The sequence below is a fragment of the Canis lupus genome, chromosome X (genome assembly GCF_011100685.1).
Source record: "Canis lupus familiaris isolate Mischka breed German Shepherd chromosome X, alternate assembly UU_Cfam_GSD_1.0, whole genome shotgun sequence".
Taxonomy (NCBI): domain Eukaryota; kingdom Metazoa; phylum Chordata; class Mammalia; order Carnivora; family Canidae; genus Canis; species Canis lupus.
In genome coordinates this window covers 68,787,897-68,809,866 of record NC_049260.1, presented here as the reverse complement: position 1 = coordinate 68,809,866, position 21,970 = coordinate 68,787,897, and the positions used below count along the sequence as shown (strand labels likewise).

Here is a 21,970-nt window from a genome sequence, read left to right as displayed (position 1 = left end):
AATTTTGTGAAAAATGTGTTGGTATTTTGATAGGAATTGCATTAAGTGTGTAGATTGCTTTGGGTAATTTAGACATTTTAACAGTATTTATTCTTCTAATCTACAAGCATGAGATGTTTTTCCATTTCATTGTGTCCTCTTCAATTCTTTCATTCGTCTTTTATAGTTTTCAAAATATAGGTCTTTCACCTCTTTGGTTAGGTTTATTCCTATGTATCTTATTAAATTTGATACAATTGTGAATGACTTTGTTTTCTCAATTACTCTTTATGCTGCTTCATTATTAGTGTATAGAAATGCTAAAGATTTCTGAACACTGATTTTGTATACTTTGACTTTACTAAATTCATTTATTAGATTTAGCAGTTTTTTTGGTGGAGTCTTTATGGTTTTCTATAAAATATCATATCATCTACAAATAGTGAAAATTATACTTCATTAACAATTTAAATGCATTTTATATATTTCTGTTTTCCAAGTATTGTGGCTAGGATTTCTAGTACTATGCTGAATAAAAGTGGGGAGAATAGACATCCTTGTCTCTTTCCTGAACTTAGAGGAAAAGTTCTCAGATTTTCCAATTGAAGATTATGTTTTCTGTGGGCTTTTCACATAAGGCCTTTAGTATACTGAGGTATGTTCCCTCTAAACCTGCTTTATTGAGTTTTTTTTTATTTTATCATGAGTGGATATTGCATTTTGTCAAATGATTTTTCTTCATATATTGAAATAAGCATATGGTTCCTATCCTTTGTCTTATTGATGTGATGTTGATTTGTGGATATTGAACCACACTTGCAACCCAGGAAGAAATCACACTTGATTGTGCTGAATGTTTTTTTAATGTTTTTTTCTTTTTTGTATATTTAATGTATTGCTAAAATCAGTTTGCCAGCATTTTGTTGAGGATTTTTGCATCTATGTTCATCAGGGATATTGGCCTATCCTTCTCTTTTTTAGTGATGTCTTTAATCTGGTTTTGGTATCAAGATAGTGCATGCTTCACAGAAATAATTTGGAAGTTATCTCTTCTTTTTATTTCTTGGAAAAGTTTGAGAATAGGTATTAGCTTTCTTTAAATGTTAGGTAGAATTCACCTGTGAAATCTGGTCCTGGAATTTTGTTGTTGTTGCTGTTGGGATGTTTTTGATCACTGATTCAATTTTTTCACTGGTTACCAGTGAAATATTTCTGCTCTAATATTTGTTATTCGCTTCCTTCTGATGGTTTTGGTTTTGATTGTTTTTCTTTTTTCTAGCTCCTTTACATGCAAGGTTAGGTTGTTCAATTGATATTTATCTTGCTTCTTGAGGTATGCTTGTCTTACTCTAAACTTCCCTCTTAGAACTGCTTTTGCTACATCCCAGAGGTTGTGGAATATTTTGTTTTCATTTTCTTTCTTTCTTTTTCTTTCTTTCTTTCTTTCTTTCTTTCTTTCTTTCTTTCTTTCTCTTTCTTTCTTTCTTCTTTTTTCTTCTTTCTTTCTTTCTTTCTTTCTTTCTTCTTTCTTTCTTTCTTTTTCTTTCATGTCTTCCAGTTTCATAGTGTTGTAGTCAGAAATGATGCATGATATGCTTTCAATATTGATTTGTGTCTAAAAAGTATTCTATTCTGGAGAATGTTCCATCTGCACTTGAAAAGAATGTGTGTTCTGATGTTTTAGGATGGAGTCTTCTGAATATATCTGTTAAATCTGTCTCTCTAGTGTGTCATTCAAAGCCATTGTTTGTTTATTTTCTTTGTAGATGATATGTATTTTGATATAAGTGGGGTGTTAATATCCCCTACTATTGTTGTATTATTGTCAATTAGTTCCTTTATGTCTGTTATCAAATGTTTTATGTATTTGAGAGCTTTTTGTTATTCGCATCAATATTTACAATTCCCTCACTTTCATTCTGCAGGTGTCTTTAAGTCTCAAATGAGTCTCTCGAAGGGAGTATAAAGATGAGTCCTTTTTTAAAAAAATCTATTGTGTCATTCTATGTTTTGTTAATAGAACATTTAGTCCCTTTACATTAGTTTTTGTTTGTTTGGGAAACTTTTTGTGTTTCCTTCTATACTGAATGATAGCATTGCTGGATAGAGTATTCTTGGCTCCTGATTTTTCCCATTCAGCACTTTGAATGTATCATCCCACTTTCTTCTTGCTTGCAATGTTTCTGTTGTAAAATCACTAGCTAGCCTTATGGATTTTCCCTTGTAAGTTACTATCTTATTTTGTCTTGCCTCTTTATCATTATTTTTTGCCAACTTAATTATAATATGTGTTAGTACTGACCTCCTTTTGTTGATTTTGATGAGAATTCTCTGTGCTTCCTGGATCTGGATATCTGGTTCCTGTTTCCCTAGTTTAGGAAAGTTTTTAACTATTATTTCTTATTCCCTTTTATTCTCTTCTTCCTCTGATACTACTATAATACCAATGTTATTACATTTGTTGGAGTCACTGAGTTCTCAAAGTCTATCTCATTTTCCATAATTCTTTTTTTCTCTTTTTTTCAGCTTGATTGCTTTCTATTACTCTGTATTCTAGGTCACAAATTTGTTCCTCTGACTCTTTCATCCTGCTGTTCATCCCATCAACTGTATTTCCTGTTTCATTTATTTATCCCTTTATTTCTGCTTTTTTATTCCTTACTTGTGTTTTAGGGTCTCACTTACATCTTCCACTCTTTTCTCAAGTGTAGTGATTATCCTTATGATCATTACTTTAAATTCTTTATTAGGCATGCAACTTATATTAGTTTTGCTGAGGTATCTGGACATGGTCTTTTCTTGATCTTTCATTTAGGATAAATTTTTCTGGCTCCTTATTGTGTCTTCCTCTGTGTGTGTGTTTCTGTGTGTCAATAAAATCAACTATATCTTTTAGTTTTAAAAGTAGTGACTTTATGGAAGACATCTTGAAATGCCCCCACAGTGCATTGTCCCCTCTTTGCTATAACCTGGCACTCCTGGAGAGTATCCCAAGTGTGTCATTTCCACTCTGCTGTTGTGTCTGAATCACTTTTTCTTTCAGTTCATTGTCTGCACCAACTTTCTTCCTGTTGTGAGCTGTGATTTCTGTCTGTGGTGTTAATGGGACTCAGGCAAGCCAGCTCTGATAAGGCATGCCAGCCATGGAACTTGGGAATGGGACAACAGTGTTAGAAAAATTTTTGCTGGACCACTAATCCTATGCCAGATCCCCCAAAGCACCTCATCTATTGGAGGCTGTACACTGAGTCAGCAGAGGGCAGGGTATGTGGCTAGGTTTGGCACCTGGTTATGACTAGGCATGGCTGGGCCCTGCATTTGAGGGTGGCTGATTGTGCACATTCAGTGCTGAATGGTGATTGGATGCTGCATGCGGCAACAGCTGTGCACATGGCAGCTTGGCAGGGCTTGTGTGTGGCTCTAAGAAAATTTGCCCTGAGTCTAAAGTGGAGGCTAGCAAGCTTGGAGTGGGTGATTGCTCAGAAGAACTCGTGGGCATGGTGCCCTGTTGGCAGGTTATATATGATGTCTCTGTGCAACCCCACATCCAACAGATAGTCTTATTTTTATGCTGCATGGCAGGGGAGAAAAGTGGCACTTTTCAGCTCCCTTGTGTTTGGAGAAGTCCCTTTAGAAGTCAGCATGAATATCTCTATCTCCAATTTTCCCCAGTGTTATGTACATGGCCATTTTAATGTTGCATTTCCCTGTAAGCTACTATCTCATTTAAGGGCAATGACTCAGCTATTACTCACCCACTCAGCTGACCCAGTGCTGAGTCAGGTGACTTTTAAAACTCCAGGTTCCAAGTCTCACTGGTTATACACTGTCACAGAATTCAGCCCCTGTAGTTTTCAAAGCCAAATATGTGGATTAGTCTTTTCCATGTGAGTTCCCAGGTGTGAAGGTGCTTTTCCCTACCCTCTCTGTGTATGTAGCTCCCTTTAACCTGTGGACAGCATCACTCCACCTTTCTGACCTTCCTAACTTCACATATGAGGCTTCTTCTCTCTAATTAGGTGTACAGCTTGTTTTGCCATTTTTCGGATCACTCTTTGGTTTATTTACTTGGATGTTGATGATATCTAGTAAACATGGAGTGGGTTGAACTCAGGGCCCACCTACTCTGCCATATTCCTAAGCTCCCCAACCGCTAGAGCCATTAATGAAATTATCAGTGCTGCTTTGTTAAGTGAAGCAAGTTTCACTACCAGTGGGACTACTTCAAGTGCTATATCTCTGAACTATTTTTTTTAAATTCATTGATTTTAGTAAACTTATTTATTAGGCAATTATTAACAAGTAATTCAACAAATTGCCCTGCAAAATATCCATAACAGTGTTGGCTCTTCTGGCTTAAATAAATTTGAGGTGCAATCAGAGAACTTATTTTTATTGCTTTAATCAACTTGTGTATTCTGGATTATCTCAAAATTATCCAATTATCTATATATGCCACATTATATTACCTTAAATCAGACACAGGATGGATGCCTGGGTGGCTCAGTTGGTTAAGCATCTCCCTTTGGTTCAGGTCATGATCTCAGGGTCCTGAAATCAAGCCCTGTATGAGGCTTCCCACTCAGCAGAGAGTCTGCATCTCCCTTTCCCTCTGCCCCTCCTTTTCCCTCTGACCCTGCTCATGGTCTCTCTCTCTCTCTCTCTCTCTCTCTCCCTTTCTCTAAATAATAAACAAAATCTGAAAAAAATAAAAACAGACACTGAAATGTGCAGAAGATATGAATAGACATTTCTTTAAAGAAGACATACACATGGCCAACAGGCACAAGAAAAAATGTTCCACCTCACTTGTCATCAGGGAACTACAAACTAAAACCACAATGAGATACCACATCACACTGGTCAGAATGGCTAAAATAAGAAGAAACAGCAAATGTTGCCTAGTATGCTCAGAAAGGGGAACCCTCTTACATTGAATATATATAGATATATACCCTATAGTGCCCTCCCACTCAGATCTTCCCTGAAGGCAGGCAGAGGGACACTGATTTGTGCACTTTATATGGTTCTGCCTGAGAGAGCCTCTTCCCACTCATGCATGCACCCTCTCTGCCTTTCTCCTATGAATGGAAGTCACGCGGTTTCTGTCCATCGCAGGGCCCTGGCACAGGGACTGTTTTCCCCAATGAGTGTGTAGCCACTTCAACTCTCTTGGAGAAAGGTAGAGGATTGCTGGGTTCCAGTCCTTTGCAGGGACCCAACACAGAAAGCAGTCAGCTAATCTGGCAGCAGTTTGAGGTTTATGGCAAAAGAAGGTGAGAGCACCCTCCCAGGCTAGCTGACCTAAACGCTATTCTCTGCTCCAATGTTTGGGAGCTCTGTTGGCTCAGTTACCCCTGTTCTTTCTGTGCTTCTAGAAATATTGAGACCCCACTGTCCCACCAGGAATTCTGCCTTGCTTCAGCACTCAGCACCTTCCAGACAAGGAAGTCTCTCACAGGAGCAGATTTCTTTTTTTAAAAAAGATTTTATTTATTTATTCATGAGACACAAACACAGAGGCAGAGACATAGGCAGAGGGAGAAGCAGGCTCCTCACAGGGAATCCAATGTGGGACTGGATCCATAGACCTGGGATCATGCTCTGAGCTGAAGGCAGACCCTCAACTGCTGAACTACCCACATGTTCCAAGGACGAGATTTCTAAAGGTCCTGATTTTGAACTCCAGGGCTGTATCACTTTCCCTTAGCCAGCTGACAAAGGTTCCTTCCCCCCACTGTTTATCTTCTGATTTATTCCCTATATGTCTCTTCTCTGCACTCCTACCTTGCAAGAAAAAGGGGGGGGGTCTCTTTTCTATGTGTACAGTTCCAGCTGTTCTTTCCTTATATATTAGGTTGAATTCATAGGTGTTTAAGAAAGTTTGATAGTTGTCTAGCTAAATTAAGAAGACCAGATGAAACGAGGACCCCTACTCTTCCACCATCTTGCCTCCTCCTCTAGATGTGTTTCCCTGTTTTTGTGTTTCGACATGATAATAACCTTATCTGCTACAATGAAGTTTGAATAGAAACTGGCACCAAACCGGCCAAACAATTCAGAAATTGACTGGCCATCTTATTGGGCCTCAGTCATTTTGTTTAAAAATTCACTTGTTCAAGATTTGGTTATGTATTTATTTGAGAGAGAGAGAGAGAGAGGACATAAATGGGGGGAAGGGCAGAGGGAGAGGGAGACAAGCAGATTCACCACTGATCAGGGAACCTGATTCAGGGCTTTATCCCAGGATCCCAAGATCATGACTTGAGCTGAAACCAAGAGTTGTATTCTTAACAAACGGAGCTACCCAGGTGCCCCTATGGTGCCAAGGCTTTTAATGAGCTCTTTCTGTGTTATTCCTACACCAGTGTCTGTTCTATGTAGCCAGTTCTTATACTTGTCACACTTAATTTTGACAGTTTTCTTCATTTCCAGAAAGAGCATTTTCATCAGTCAGTGATATTAACCTTACCTATGTAAAGCTTCAGAAGCATTTAAAATCAGTTCTTTCAAGAAAATTTCTTACTTTTTATACAATTAATTGATGATAAGTTTCATCATTCTCTTCACTTCAGCTTATAAGGTAAACTTTTTTATTTCTAAGTTTTTTTCATTTGGGATCTTTTTTATCCATCCAACTGAATAGCTTATTCTGCTCTCTGTACTACTTCATCATCTGTCCTTGAGCTTTCTCTGCTTTTACCCAGATCCTCTTCCACTGACCATCCTCATCAACTTCATCATCAGCTCAGACTGACCCAAAGGTCTGCAGGACACAGCAGAGGCCCAGCACCACAGGGCCCTCCAATAATCTGTTTTCAAAAGCACTAGAGATGCATACATTTCAAAGAAAATGCTAACCAGCTTAGATTTCATGCTATAATTGGAGTTTGAAATCTTTTTCTTTCTATTTTCATATAAATTAATAATAGTTTACCATTTTCTTCTGGTAATCATCTTTAATTTGTTCATGATGATCAATATTATGGTTTCTTTTTCATCTCCAATCTGAATAATTGCAAATTTTAAAAATGCTGTATTTTCCTGATTTTTCCACTTTTTCTCCTCAGATATGTGACTGTCCTCTGAACTATTTTCAAATCCTCTAATTCTTAAAGAATCTTAGTGAGTGCTCACTTGTCTTTTCAGTGTTCGCCAAGGGATGAATAAAATTCAGGGTTAGCTAATATCAATTTTTTAATTCATCAGATGGATACATAATATCTACTGTATGCTAGGAACTATTCCAGGAGCTGGGGATACAGTAGTGAATAAGACAAACACATGGAATTTATAGTAGACTGGAACTTACACATGTAAGCCTTAAAAAATCTGTATCAAAAAGGCAAAGCTTGTGATTACAATCCAGTTTGTTATCCATGTGATTTCCTCTTGCTCTTTCCTACCTTGAATCTGTGATTATACTTAATAAAGGGAGAGAATGGTGACACCACTGACTTTACTATACAAAAAAATGGTTGAGAATGAACTGTAGTAATAGAAAATTAGTGTGATAGAAAGCCCGAGGGGGCAGCCCGGGTGGCTCAGCGGTTTAGCATCGCGTTCAGCCCAGGGTGTGATCCTGGAGACCCGGGATCGAGTCCCACATCAGGCTCCCTGCATGGAGCCTGTTTCTCCCTCTGCCTGTGTCTGTGCTTCTCTCTCTGTGTGTGTCTCTCATGAATAAATGAATAAAATATTTTGGGCAGCCCGGGTGGCTCAGCGGTTTAGCATTGCCGTTGGCCCAGGGTGTGATCCTGGAGACCCCGGATCGAGACTCTTGTCGGGCTCCCTGCATGGGGCCTGCTTCTCCCTCTGCCTGTGTCTCTGCCCCCCACCCTTCTGTGTGTGTCTCTAATAAATAAATAAAATCTTAAAAAAAAGAAAGCCCGAGGGTCATATTTTTTTTTTCTGTTTGCCAGCCATTACCAACCCTTTTTCATTAACTGAACATAAATAATGATGTGAGGTCTCTGAAACCATGGCCAATATAGTCAGGGAAGAAAACTTTTTTTTTTCCAAAGAGGAAAAAAGTATCATTGCAGACACTTTTTATAGGTGGTTTTAAAACTGTTGCATAAATTCCAATCTACTCGAAGACACCATTCTGAGCATCCCAGAAAAAGATAGTATAAGGCATCATGTATTTTTAAAAATTGCTATTTTATGAATATCTTTTAATATATTTATAAAATAGAAGGACTGAGAATAATGTTGCTTTTAGAGGCTTTTCAGTATAAAACTTGAACTTTCAAGCACCTTCAGATAGCAAACACTCAATTTTAAAACTTTATTTCTTTATTACTGAAAAATGAATAAAAGAGAATATGAATTGTATAAAAGAAATATGGTTCATATATAATGTAGAAATCCAGCTTCCTCATATTCTCTATTATAGGCTGGTGGGATTTTAGAAGATGAGAATGTGAAATAAATAACTTAATCAATTAATTACCAAACCAATAGTTTTTATTTAAAATTATGAATAATATGTTACCAAGTTTAAATAACTGTGAAAGAAAACTACCTGTATTGAAAGGTTTATGTAAAAAGTTTGTTTTCTCTATATATTTCTTATATATTTATGTCACAATAAAATTGATATGTTTAAATAAAATGCATGTAACATTCTCAAAGGTACCATCAAGCATAAAGAATAATAAAAAAAAGAATAATAAATTTTAACTATTAGGGAGAAGGAAACATAACCATTATAAACATAAACCATTATAAAAATAATCACAATAATTTTAGTTATAAATTCTTTCAAGAAAATACATAAAATGAGGCAAGGGATAATGTTAAATAAATAAGGTGAATATAGAGCAAAGACCATAATCATATGAGATATTGAATCATGCCAATACCTGAAGGATATTGTTCTTGTGCACAGGAAATTTTGATATAGTTGACTTGATAACATATGGCAAGTCAAATAATAGTGCAAACCATTAATTCATAAGACTGCCAATACCTGGTCAATTATACATTTCAGTTTTTATAGCAATCATCTGGAAAAGAAGAATTCCCTGAAATAAGAAAAATATCATTATGGGCAGTCTAGTTTTTAAAATTCTGGTCCAAACTTCAAAACATAATAGACTCTGCTTGAAGTAGTTACCTCAGAAATATGTAATCCACACCCAACATTGACACTTATTCATTGTTTTATTTCTGTTAATACTTTTAGTATTTATCTAGGTCCTCTATCGTCAAGAGCCCTGATCTTAGTGTCTCGGTTTCAAAATTTTCAGCATCAATTTTTAGCTGAAGTCCTATTAATTTAAAACTCTTTCATTCTTTTTTTTAAGATTTTATTTATTTACTCATGAGAGACAGAGACACAGGCAGAGGGAGAAACAGGCTCCATGCAGGGAGCCCGACATGGGACTCGATCCTGGGTCTCCAGGATCACGCCCTGGGCCGAAGGCAGCACCAAACCGCTGAGCCACCCGGGCTGCCCTCTTTTATTCTTTTTAATGCTAATTCTAATAATAATAGCAGCTATAGACATTTACTAGATGGTTATTATATATTAAGGTCTGTACTATGCACATTTACCTATGTTATTTATTTAATCCTCACAAATTTAATGTGAAGGCAGGTATTATTACCATCCCAATTTTGTAGTTGATGAAGCTGAGAGTCTGAGAGATTAGATCATTTACCAAAAGCCAAACAGCTAGTAAGTGAAAGTGTCCAAATCTCCCTGACTCCAAATGCATGTTCCTACTATATCACTCATTTGTCTTTTGTCAGCTCAGGTAAACTCCAAAATTGTACCACCTCATTAACAAATAGATATGCTCAATACTCATGGATTTATCTGAGAAACATACAAGATACATATTCTTTAAGGGTGGGTATGATTTGGAGAAAGAGGAACGTGAAGATGCTGAATAATGAAGGGTGAGGGAAAGTAAAAGCAGAGGATAAATTGGGACAAATTATGGAGGAACTGGAATAAGGGACTAGAGAGCTTACATGTTTTCTAAAAGACAACAGGAAGTAACAGATGGGTTTAAATGCAAGTGGCAAATGAAATTTTATTTATGTTGGTATTCTATAGAAAATAGGGTAGAAGGAAGTTAGGATAAGGAAAAAATAGTTGGGCTGTTAAGAAAATGTAATAAAGAAAGATCTGATCTAAAGCAATACTTGTGGAATAACAATGAAAAAAACACAAAAGATACTTTGAGAAAAGAATTAGGAGAGCTTGAAGAGTGGGTAATATTTTTATAATTCTCTTTAAAAAAATTTTTTATGGGAGTTCAATTTGCTAACATAGAGCATAACACCCAGTGCTCATCCCGCCAAGTGCCCCCCTCAGTGCCCATCACCCAGTTACACCCCCCGCCCACTTCCCCTTCCACTGCCCCTTGTTTATTTCCGAGAGTTAGGTATCTTTCATGTTTTGTCACCCTCACTGATATTTCCCACTCATTTTCTCTCCTTTCCCTTTATTACCTTTCACTAATTTTTATATTCCCCAAATGAATGAGGCCATATAATGTTTGTCCTTCTCCTATTGACTTATTCCACTCAGCATAATACCCTCCAGGTCCCTCCACATTGAAGCAAATGGTGGGTATTTGTCGTTTCTAATGGCTATATATATATAAACCAGGATCCCAGAGAGGCACTGAGAGCCCAAGAATCAGCTGGGGAGATCCTGGGGTGGGAGTGGAGCTGGAAGAAGCTTCTAGGATAAATGGGGGTGAGCAGGATCTTGAAGGGAGGAAAGTAGGCAAAACTGCTGTGTGTTGATCTCTCCATTGCCCTTTGCAGACCTCCAAGAAACTGACAATGTGAAGTGCCCCCTCCTCTTCAACCCCCTTCCCCATCTCCCAGCCCCATCCTCATTCCCATCCCCAACCCCTACCCACTTGGAGGTGGAGGGGTAAGCTCACCTGGGCCCCTTAGCCAATTAACACTCTTTGCATCTGAAAAGCTCAAATCAGCTCCTCAGAGGTGTTAGAGATCAGAGTAATTAAGGTCTCTTTCTCATGCAAATCTAAACCAGAAATTGAATGTTTGTCTCCTTGGAAAATTAGGGCCCTAAGTTGTATAAGGTGGTCAAGAAATTCAGCACTGGGAGGTGATGGTTCCAAGAACTAGAAGCCAATTTGTTGGGACCCTCTCCAGAAATATTTGATTCAATTAAATAAAAATGTACTCACACACACAAAAAAATTATTAACATCAAAAAGAATAAAATGCTTAGCAATAAATATAACAAAATAAATGTAAAACTCATACTCTAAAACTGTAAAACATTGTTGAAAGATATTAAAGGAGATCTAAATAAATGGAAAACATCTTATGTTCATTGATCAGAACACTCAACATTATTAAGGGGGCAATACTCACCAAAATAACTTACATATTCAAAGCAATCTATATCCCAGCTGGCTTTTTTTTTTTTTAATTTTTGATAGTCACAGAGAGAGAGAGAGAGGCAGAGACACAGGCAGAGGGAGAAGCAGGCTCCATGCGCCAGGAGCCCGACGTGGGATTCAATCCTGGGTCTCCAGGATCGCGCCCTGGGCCAAAGGCAGGCGCCAAACCGCTGCGCCACCCAAGGATCCCCCAGCTGGCTTTTTTTGTAGAAACTGACAACCTGCTTCTAAAATTCACATGTAGTTGCAAGGGACTTGGAATGGCCAAACCAATCGTGAAGAAGAAAAACAAAGTAGGAGGACTCACTCATCTTATTTCTAAACATGCCATAAGTCAATGGTAATCAAGAGAGTGTCACAATGGCATAAAGAAAAACATGGAGATTAATGGAATAAGATTTAGCATCCAAGAATAAACCCATACATCTGTGATTTTTAATGAGGGTCAAGATCACTCAATAGGTAAAGAATAACCTTTTCAACTAACAGCGGTGGTAAGACTGAATAGCCACATGCAGAAGAATAAAACTAGACCCTTACCTTACACCACACACACAGAAAATAAACTCAAAATTTATCAAGCCACAAATGGAAGAGAAAACATAAAATTCTTAGCAGAAAACACAGGGGGTAGGGATCCCTGGGTGGCGCAGCGGTTTGGCGCCTGCCTTTGGCCCAGGGCGCGATCCTGGAGACCTGGGATCGAATCCCACGTCGGGCTCCCGGTGCATGGAGCCTGCTTCTCCCTCTGCCTGTGTCTCTGCCTCTCTCTCTCTCACTGTGTGCCTATCATAAAAAAAAAAGAAAAGAAAACACAGGGGGTAAATTTATGTTGTTTTTGTTTGGTAGAGTGTTCTAAAGATATCTGTTAAGGCTCATTGATTTTTAGTGTTGTCCAAGTCTTATATATCCTTGTTGATATTCTGTCTAGTTCTATCCATTATTGAAGATGAAATAGAGATGACTTCAACTCTTATTAAATTGCCAATTTCTACCTTCATTTTTGTCATTTTGTTTATGCACTTTGGAGCTCTGCTACTAGGTATGCATGTTTATAGTTGTTACATCATCTTGATGTGTTGACTCTTTTGTCATTATAAATGTTCCTCTATACCTTTAGTAACATTTTGTGCTTTAAGTTCTATTTTGTCTCATATCAGTACTACCATTACAGCTTTCTTGTGTTAGCAATTTGCATGATAGCTTTTTTCATCTTTTTACTTTCAGTTAATTTTATCATTGAATATGAAATGTGTCTCCTATATGGCTAGTACATATTTTTATTTATCTTAGAGTCTCTTCTTTTGTTGAATTGTTTATCATATTCAGATGTAATGTTATTATTGATACAGTTGGATTTACAACTGTTATTTTACTTATTGTTTACTATGTGATTCATGGTTCTTTTTGCTCCCCTATTTCTCCTTTCTTGAATTCCTTTTCACTGATTGATTATTTACTGAATTTTCTACTCCAGGATTCACATTTTTGTTGTTGGGGTTTTTTTGGTAATCTCTTTTTAATTTTAAATTTTTATTGTTTAAAGTTTTTATTTAAATTCCAATTAGTCAACATAAAATGTAATATTGATGTCAGGTATAGAAATGTAGTCATTCAACACTTCCACACACCTACTGTTCATCACAAGTTCACTCCCTAGTCCCCACAACTTATTTAATCCATCCCCCAACTACCTTTTCTGTGATAGCCATCAGTTTGTTCTCTAAAGTTAAGAGTCTGTTTATTGGTTTGACTCTCCATCTCTTTTTCCCCCCCTAGGTTCCTTTGTTTTCTTCTTATATACATGAGTGGAATCATATGGTTTGTCTTTTTCTGACTTACTTACCATAATACTCTCTAGCTCCATCTATGCCATTGCAAATGGCAATATTTCATTCTTTCTTATGGTTGAGTAATATTTATTATGGACACTAAAATATTCCATAGTTTTGGTATTGTAGATAATGCTTTTATAAACATCAAAATGCATGTATCCCTTTCAATTAATATTTTTGTATTCTTTGGGTAAATACCAAGTAGTGCAATTGGTGGATCATAAGATACTTCTCTTTTTAACTTTTTGAGGAACCTCCATGGTATTTTCCAGTCATTGCACCAGTTTACATTTCCACCAATAGAGCAAGACAGCTTTTCCTCTATAGTCAGGAACAAGACAGGGATGTCCACTCTCACCACTGTCTTCTAAAATGGTATTCAAAGTCTTAGCCACAGAGATCAGAAAACAAAAATAATTAAAAGGCATCCAAATTTGCAAGGAAGAAGTCAAACTTTCACTATTTGCAGATGACAGAATAATCTATACAGAAAAACCAAAAACAAAAAATTGCTAGAACTGATATATTAATTCAGTAAAGTCACAGGATACAAAATCAACCTACAGAAATCTGTTGCATTTCTATACACCAAAAAAGCAGCAGAAAGGGAAATTGAAGAATCCGTCCCATTTACAATTGCACCAAAAATCATAAGATACCTAGGAATAAACCTAACAACAAGATGAAAAACTTGTACTCTGAAAACTATAAAGAACATTTACAAAATGAATTGAAGATAAAAACAAAGAAATGGAAAGACATTCCATGGCATGGATCATAAAAACAAATATTGTTAAAATGTCTCTACTTCCCAAAGGAAGTTAATGAAATTCCTATATACCACCAGCATTTTTCACAGAACTAGAACATATAATCCCAAAATTTGTATGAAACCACAAAAGAACCCTAATAGCCAAAGCAACCTTGAAATACAGAAACAAAGCTGAAGGCATCACAATTCTGGACTTCAAGTCATATTGCAAAGCTATAGTGATCAAGACAGTATGGTTCTGACACAAAAATAGACACATAGGAAAATAGAACAGATTAGAATGTGCAGAAATAAACCCACAATATGATCAATTTCCACAAAGCAAGAAATAATATCCAGTAGAAAAAAGGATGGTCTCTTCAACAAATGGTGTTGGGAAAACTGGACAACATGGGAAAGAATGAAAAAGTGGAACACTTTCTTACAACATAGACAAAAATAAATTCAAAATGGATTAAATATCTAAATATGAGACAGGAAACAAAAAAATCCTAGAGGAAAACACAGACAGTAACCTCTTTGACATTGGCCATAGCAACGTCTTCCTAGATATGTCTCCTGAAGAAAGGAAACAAAAACAAAAATAAACTATTGGGACTTGATCCCAAACAAAAAGTATAGGAAACAATAAAACTAAAAGGTAACACACAGAATGAGAGAAGATGCAAATATCATATATCTGATAAAGGGTTGGTATAAAAAATATATAAAGATCTTATAAAACTCAACACCTCAAAACCAAATAATACAATTTAAAAATGAGCAGAAGACATGAATATATATTTTTCCAAATTTATATCTCTTTACTGATATTCTCTATTTGATGCAATATTATCATCATATCTTCCTTTATTTCTTTGGTTCTGTGAACATATCTGTAACGGCTACTTTGAAATCTGCTTCTGTTAAATCTGACAGCTGGTCACTCACAGGCAGATTCCGTTGCCTGCTTCTTTTCTAGGGTATGGGTAGACACTCTTAGTTCTTTGCCTAATCCAGTGTGTGTGTGCATTCAGAATATAGACATTATATATGATATATTGTAGCAACTATGGGTACTGGTATCACCCTCTACCTCTGAGCTTACTATTTTTATTTGTTTGTTTAATGACTATCTGGAATATTTTGGATTGTTTTAGTGAAGGTTCTCCCTCACCCTCTGCCCCTACCTACACACACACACACACAAACGCACAGTGTTAATTCCCTTATGGTGGTGCTTCTCAGGAAAGTACATTTCTGGGTATTCTCACAGTTACACTGTGATGACGGTGACATGTGATAGGGCTCTCTTATAAGATTCCTCACCACACATTGCTTGTTATACTGCATTAATTTCTGACTGCTCTACTCTCTGCAATAGGTTCCTGAGGGAAAAATAAATCTACAAACCAACCTAATCAAAAAGTGGCTTCTAGGATAGATTACATTTTGAGGTCTATGTCTGCTATTTGTTCTCAGCACAAGAGTGCTCTTCTCAGTCATTTATTCCCTTGTTCTCTATAGGTCTACATTCTAGTCTTTATCTTTATTAACTATATGAATCTCCCCCCAGTGCCTTTCCCTAAAACCTCTACCGTTCTTGAGAATACCTTTAAGCATAAACATCTCCCAGTTCTGTTGCAAAGGAGACTACTTTTTTTAGAAAACAGGTTAGAGGGAGGGGCCAGATGGCAGAAGAGTAGGGTCCCCAAGTCACCTGTCCCCACCAAATTACCTAGATAACTTTCAAATCATCCTGAAACCCTAGGAATTCGGCATGAGATGTAAAGAGAGAACAGCTGGAATGCTACAGTGAAAAGAGTTTGTGCTTCTATCAAGGTAGGAAGAAGGAAAAAAATAAATAAATAAAAAGCATCCAAGGGGGAGGGACCATGCGAGGAGCCGGGCTCAGACGACACAGGCGAGAGCCCCCAGGACAGGAAAGCCCCGTCCGTTAGAAGCAGGAGCTGCACCAACTTTCCCGGATGGAAAGGCGCTCACAGGGAGTTAGAGCAGGATTTCAGGAGGGCGGGAATGCCCTCAGGCTCCCTGGGACACTAACAGAGGTCCTGCGCCCCGGGGGAGAGTGTGCGACACCCCACAGCCAAGCTCCCTAAAGGTCTGCAGTGCACGCCTGGCTGGGCCCGGGAGGTGCTCGAGGGGGATCGGATAGAGGCTCCATGCAGAGGGGCTGCAGGGCCTGGGAGCAGGATTCCATCTGCGCAGGCCTGGAGCCCAGGGCACTGGGGTACACAGCCCTGGATCCGGGACACCCCACCCCGACATGGGGAAGCAGGAGGACACAGGACAGCCAGGACGCTCCTGCTGCTGGGCAGCCTGAGCTGTGCAGAGCCCACGCCCCCAAGCATGCAGGCCCCTGCAGACTGGGAGCTGCAGTACTTACTGTGGGAGCTGACTCTAGGGCTGGAGAGCTGACCACTGCCACTGTTGTTGTTCCTGCTGGGGCCTCACAGGATAAACAGGATAAAATACTTCCACTGAGCAGTGCACCAGGCAGGGGGGGCTGAGCAGCTCTCCCAGGTACTCACACCTGAGAATCAGCACAGTAGGCCCTTCCCCTAGAAGACCAGCTAGATGAACAAGGGAAAAGCAAGTTATTGACCAAGCAGCACTGGAAGGTTCCAGGGGAGGTCGAGGGATTTACAGTATATAGAATCAGATGATACTCTCTCGGGATCCCTGGGTGGCGCAGCGGTTTGGCGCCTGCCTTTGGCCCAGGGCGCGATCCTGGAGACCCGGGATCAAATCCCACATCGGGCTCCCAGTGCATGGAGCCTGCTTCTCCCTCTGACTGTGTCTCTGCCTCTCTCTCTCTCTCTCTGTGTGACAATCATAAATAAATTTTAAAAAATTTTAAAAAAAGAAGATACTCCCTCTTGTTTTTTGTTTTCTGTTTGCTCCCCCCACTTTTTTCTTCATTTTTTTTTTTTTATTTCTTTTTTCTCTTCTGTATTTTTCTCCTTTTCCCAGGACAACTTGTTTTTGGCCACTCTGCACTGAGCAAAATGACTAGAAGGAAAAACTCACCTCAAAAGAAAGAATCAGAAACAGTCCTCTCTCCCACAGAGTTACAAAATTTGGATTACAATTCAATGTCAGAAAGCCAAATCAGAAGCACAATTATAAAGCTACTGGTGGCTGTAGAAAAAAAGCATAAAGGATTCAAGAGACATCATGACTACAGAATTTAGATCTAATCAGGCAGAAATTAAAAATCAATTAAATGAGATGCAATCCAAACTAGAGGTCCTAACGACAGGGTTAATGAGGTAGAAGAACAAGTGAGTGACATAGAAGACAAGTTGATGGCAAGGAGGGAAACAGAGGAAAAAAGAGAAAAACAATTAAAAGATAATGAGGATAGATTAAGGGAATTAAATGACAGCCTCAAAAGGAAAAATCTATGTTTATTTGGGGTCCACGAGGGGGCCGAAAGGGACAGATGTCGAGAATATGTATTTGAACAAATTATAGCTGAGATCTTCCCTAATTTGGTGAGGGAAACAGGCATCCATATCCAGGAAATAGAGAGATCCCCTCACACCGCTAAAATCAGTAAAAACCACTCAACACCTTGACATTTAAGAGTGAAACTTGCAAATTCCAAAGATAAAGAGAAGATCCTTAAAGCAGCATGACACAAGAAATCTCTAACTTTTACGGTTGGAAATATTAGATCAACAGCAGACCTCTCCACAGAGACCTGGCAGGCCAGAAAGGGCTGGCAGGATATATTCAGGGTCCTAAATGAGAAGAACCTGAAGCCAAGAATACTTTATCCAGAAAGGCTCTCATTCACATAAAAGGAGAGATAAATAGCTTCCAAGATAGGCAGAAACTGAAAGAATATGTGACCACCAACCCGGCTTTCCAAAAAATACTAAGGGGGACTCTGTAATACAAAGAGGAAGATCAAGGAAACAATCCACAAAAAAAGGAAATGAATAGGTATCATGATGACACTAAATTCATATCTGTCAATTGTAACTGTGAACGTGAATGGGGTTAATGACCCCATCAAAAGGCGCAGGGTTTCAGACTAGATAAAAAAGCAAGATCCATCTATTTGCTGTCTACAGGAGACTCAGTTTAGACATAAGGACACCTCCAGCCCGAAAATGAAAGGTTGGATAACCCTGTACCATTCAAATGGTCCTCAAAAGAAAGCAGGGATAGCCATCCTTATATCAGATGAACTAAAGTTTATCCCGAAGACTGTAGTAAGAGATGAAGAGGGACACTATATCATACTTAAAGAATCTATCCAATAAGAGGACCTAACAATCATCAATATTTATACCCTGAATGTGGGAGCTGCCAAGTATATCAATCAATTAATAACCAAAATTAAGACATACTTAGATAAAAAAACACTTATACTTGGTGAATTGAATGTAGCACTTTCTACAATCGACAGGTTTTCTAAGCACAACATTTCCAAAGAAACAAGAGCTTTAAATGATACACTGGACCAGATGGATTTCACAGATATTTACAGAACTTTACATCCAAACGCAACTGAATACACATTATTATCAAGTACACATGGAACTTTCTCCAGAATAGACCACATACTGGGTCACAAATCAGGTCTGAACGAATACCAAAACATTGGGATCGTCCCCTGCATATTTTCAGACCATAGTGCTTTGAAATTAGAACTAAATCACAAGAAGAAAAAATAAATAAATAAATAAATAAATAAATAAATAAATAAATATAAATCACAAGAAGAAGTTTGTAAGGATTTCAAACACATGGAGGTTAAGGACCATCCTGCTAAAAGATGAAAGGGTCAGCCAGGAAATTAGAGAAGAATTAGAAACATTCATGGAAACTAATGAGAATGAAGATAGACCCCTTCAAAACCTTTGGGATACAGCAAAAGCAGTCCTGGGGCGGGGGGAATACATCGCATTACAAGCATCCATCCAAAAACTGAAATGAACTCTAATACAAAAGCTAACCTTGCACCTAAAGGAGCTGGAGAAAAAACAACAAATAGATCCTACACGCAGCAGAAGAGAGTTAATAAAGATTCGAGCAGAAATCCATGAAATAGAGACCAGAAGAACTGTAGAACAGATTAACAAAACCAGGAGTTGGTTCTTTGAAAGAATTAATAAGATAGATAACCCATTAGCTTGCCTTATGAAAAAGAAGAGAAAAGACTCAAACGAATAAAATCATGAATGAGAAACGAGAAAACATCACCAACATCAAGGAAATACAAAGGATTTTAAAAACATATTATGAGCAGCCATATGCCAATAAATTAGGCAATCTAGAAGAAATGGATGCATTTCTGGAAAGCCACAAACCACCAAAACTGGAACTGGAAGAAATATAAAACCTGAACAGGCCAATAATCAGGGAGGAAATTGAAGTAGTCATCAAAAACCTCCCAAGACACAAGAGTCCAGGGCCAGATGGCTTCCCTGGGGAATTCTATCAAACGTTTAAAGAAGAAACCATGCCTATTCTACTAAAGCTGTTTGGAAACATAGAAAGAGATGGAGTACTTCCAAACTCGTTCTATGAGGCCCGCATCACCTTAATTCCAATACCAGACAAAGACCCCACCAAAAAGGAGAAATATAGACCAATATCCCTGATGAACATGGATGCAAAAATTCTCAACAAGATACTAGCCAATAGCATCCAACAATACATTAAGATTATTCACCATGACAAAGTGGGATTTATCCCTGGGATGCAAGGCTGGCTCAACACTCATAAAACAATATGATTGATCATATCATCAAGAGAAAAAACAAGAACCATAAGATCGTCTCATTAGATGCAAAGAAAGCATTTGACAAAATACAGCATCCATTCCTGATCAAAACTCTTCAGAGTGTACGGATAGAGGGAACATTCCTAAGCATCTTAAAAGCAATCTATGAAAAGCCCACAGCAAATATCATTCTCATTGGGGAAACACTGAGAGCCTTTCCCCTAAGATCAGGAACAAGATAGGGATGTCCACTCTCACCACTGCTATTCCACATACTACTAGAAATCCTAGTCTCAGCAATCAGACAACAAAAAGAAATAAAAGGCATTCAAATTGGCAAAAAATAAGTCAAACTCCCCCTCTTTGCAGATGACATGATACTATACATAGAAAACCCAAAGACTCCACCCCAAGATTCCTAGAACTCATATAGCAATTTGGCAGTGTGGCAGGATGCAAAATCAATGCCCAGAAGTCAGTGGCATTTCTATACACTAACAATGAGACTGAAGAAAAAGAAATTAAGGAGTCCATCCCATTTCCAATTGCACACAAAAGCATAACATACCTAGGAATAAACCTAACTAAAGAGGTAAAGGATCTATACCCTAAAAACTATAGAACACTTCTGAATGAAATTGAGGAAGACACAAAGCGATGGAAAAATATTCCATGCTCATGGATTGGCAGAATTAATATTGTGAAGATGTCAATGTTACCCAGGGCAATTTGCACGTTTAATGCAATCCCTATCAAAATACCATGGACTTTCTTCAGAGAGTTGGAACAAATTATTTTAAGATTTGTGTGGAATCAGAAAAGACCCCGAATAGCCAGGGGAATTTTATAAAAGAAAACCATATCTCGGGGCATCACAATGCCTGATTTCAGGTTGTACTACAAAGCTGTGGTCATCAAGACAGTGTGGTACTGGCACAAAAACAGACACATAGATCAATGGAACAAAATAGAGAATCCAGAAGTGGACCCTGAACTTTATGGTCAACTAATATTTCATAAAGGGGGAAAGACTATCCACTGGAAGAAAGACAGCCTCTTCAATAAATGGTGCTGGGAAAATTGGACATCCACATGCAGAAGAATGAAACTAGACCACTCTCTTGCACCATACACAAAGATAAACTCAAAATGGATGAAAGATCTAAATGTGAGACAAGATTCCATCAAAATCCTAGAGGAGAACACAGGCAACACCCTTTTTGAACTCAGCCACAGTAACTTCTTGCAAGATACATCCACGAAGGCAAAAGAAACAAAAGCAAAAATGAACTATTGGGACTTCACCAAGATAAGAAGCTTTTGCACAGCAAAGGATACAGTCAACAAAACTCAAAGACAACCTACAGAATGGGAGAAGATATTTGCAAATGACCTATCAAATAAAGGGCTAGTTTCCAAGATCTATAAAGAACTTCTTAAACTCAACACCAAAGAAATAAACAATCCAATCATGAAATGGGCAAAAGACATGAAGAGAAATCTCACAGAGGAAGACATAGACATGGCCAACACGCACATGAGAAAATGCTCTGCATCACTTGCCATCAGGGAAATACAAATCAAAACCACAATGAGATACCACCTCACACCAGTGAGAATGGGGAACATTAACAAGGCAGGAAACCACAAATGTTGGAGAGGATGCGGAGAAAAGGGAACCCTCTTACAGTGTTGGTGGGAATGTGAACTGGTGCAGCCACTCTGGATAACTGTGTGGAGGTTCCTCAAAGAGTTAAAAATAGATCTACCCTACGACCCAGCAATGTACTGTTGGGGATTTACCCCAATGATTCAGATGTAATGAAACGCCGGGACACCTGCACCCTGATGTTTCTAGCAGCAATGTCCATAATAGCCAAACTGGGGAAGGAGCCTCGGTGTCCATCGAAAGATGAATGGATAAAGATGTGGTTTATGTATACAATGGAATATTACTCAGCCATTAGAAACGACAAATACCCACCATTTGCTTCGACGTGGATGGAACTGGAGGGTATTACGCTGAGTGAAGTAAGTCAATCGGAGTAGGACAAACATTGTCTTTTCTCATTCATTTGGGGAATATAAATAATAGTGAAAGGGAATATAAGGGAAGGGAGAAGAAATGTGTGGTAAATATCAGAAAGGGGACAGAACATAAAGACTCCTAATTCTGGGAAACGAACTAGGGGTGATGGAAGGGGAGGAGGGCAGGGGTTGGGGGTGAATGGGTGACAGGCACTGA

General features: G+C 38.3%; 1 long non-coding RNA gene across 1 annotated transcript in view; it reads left to right on the top strand.

Annotated features, from left to right (window-relative positions):
• The window catches only part of LOC111094733, a 71,402-nt gene that overhangs the window by 46,971 nt on the left and 2,461 nt on the right, over positions 1–21,970 (top strand). The window lies entirely within an intron of this gene.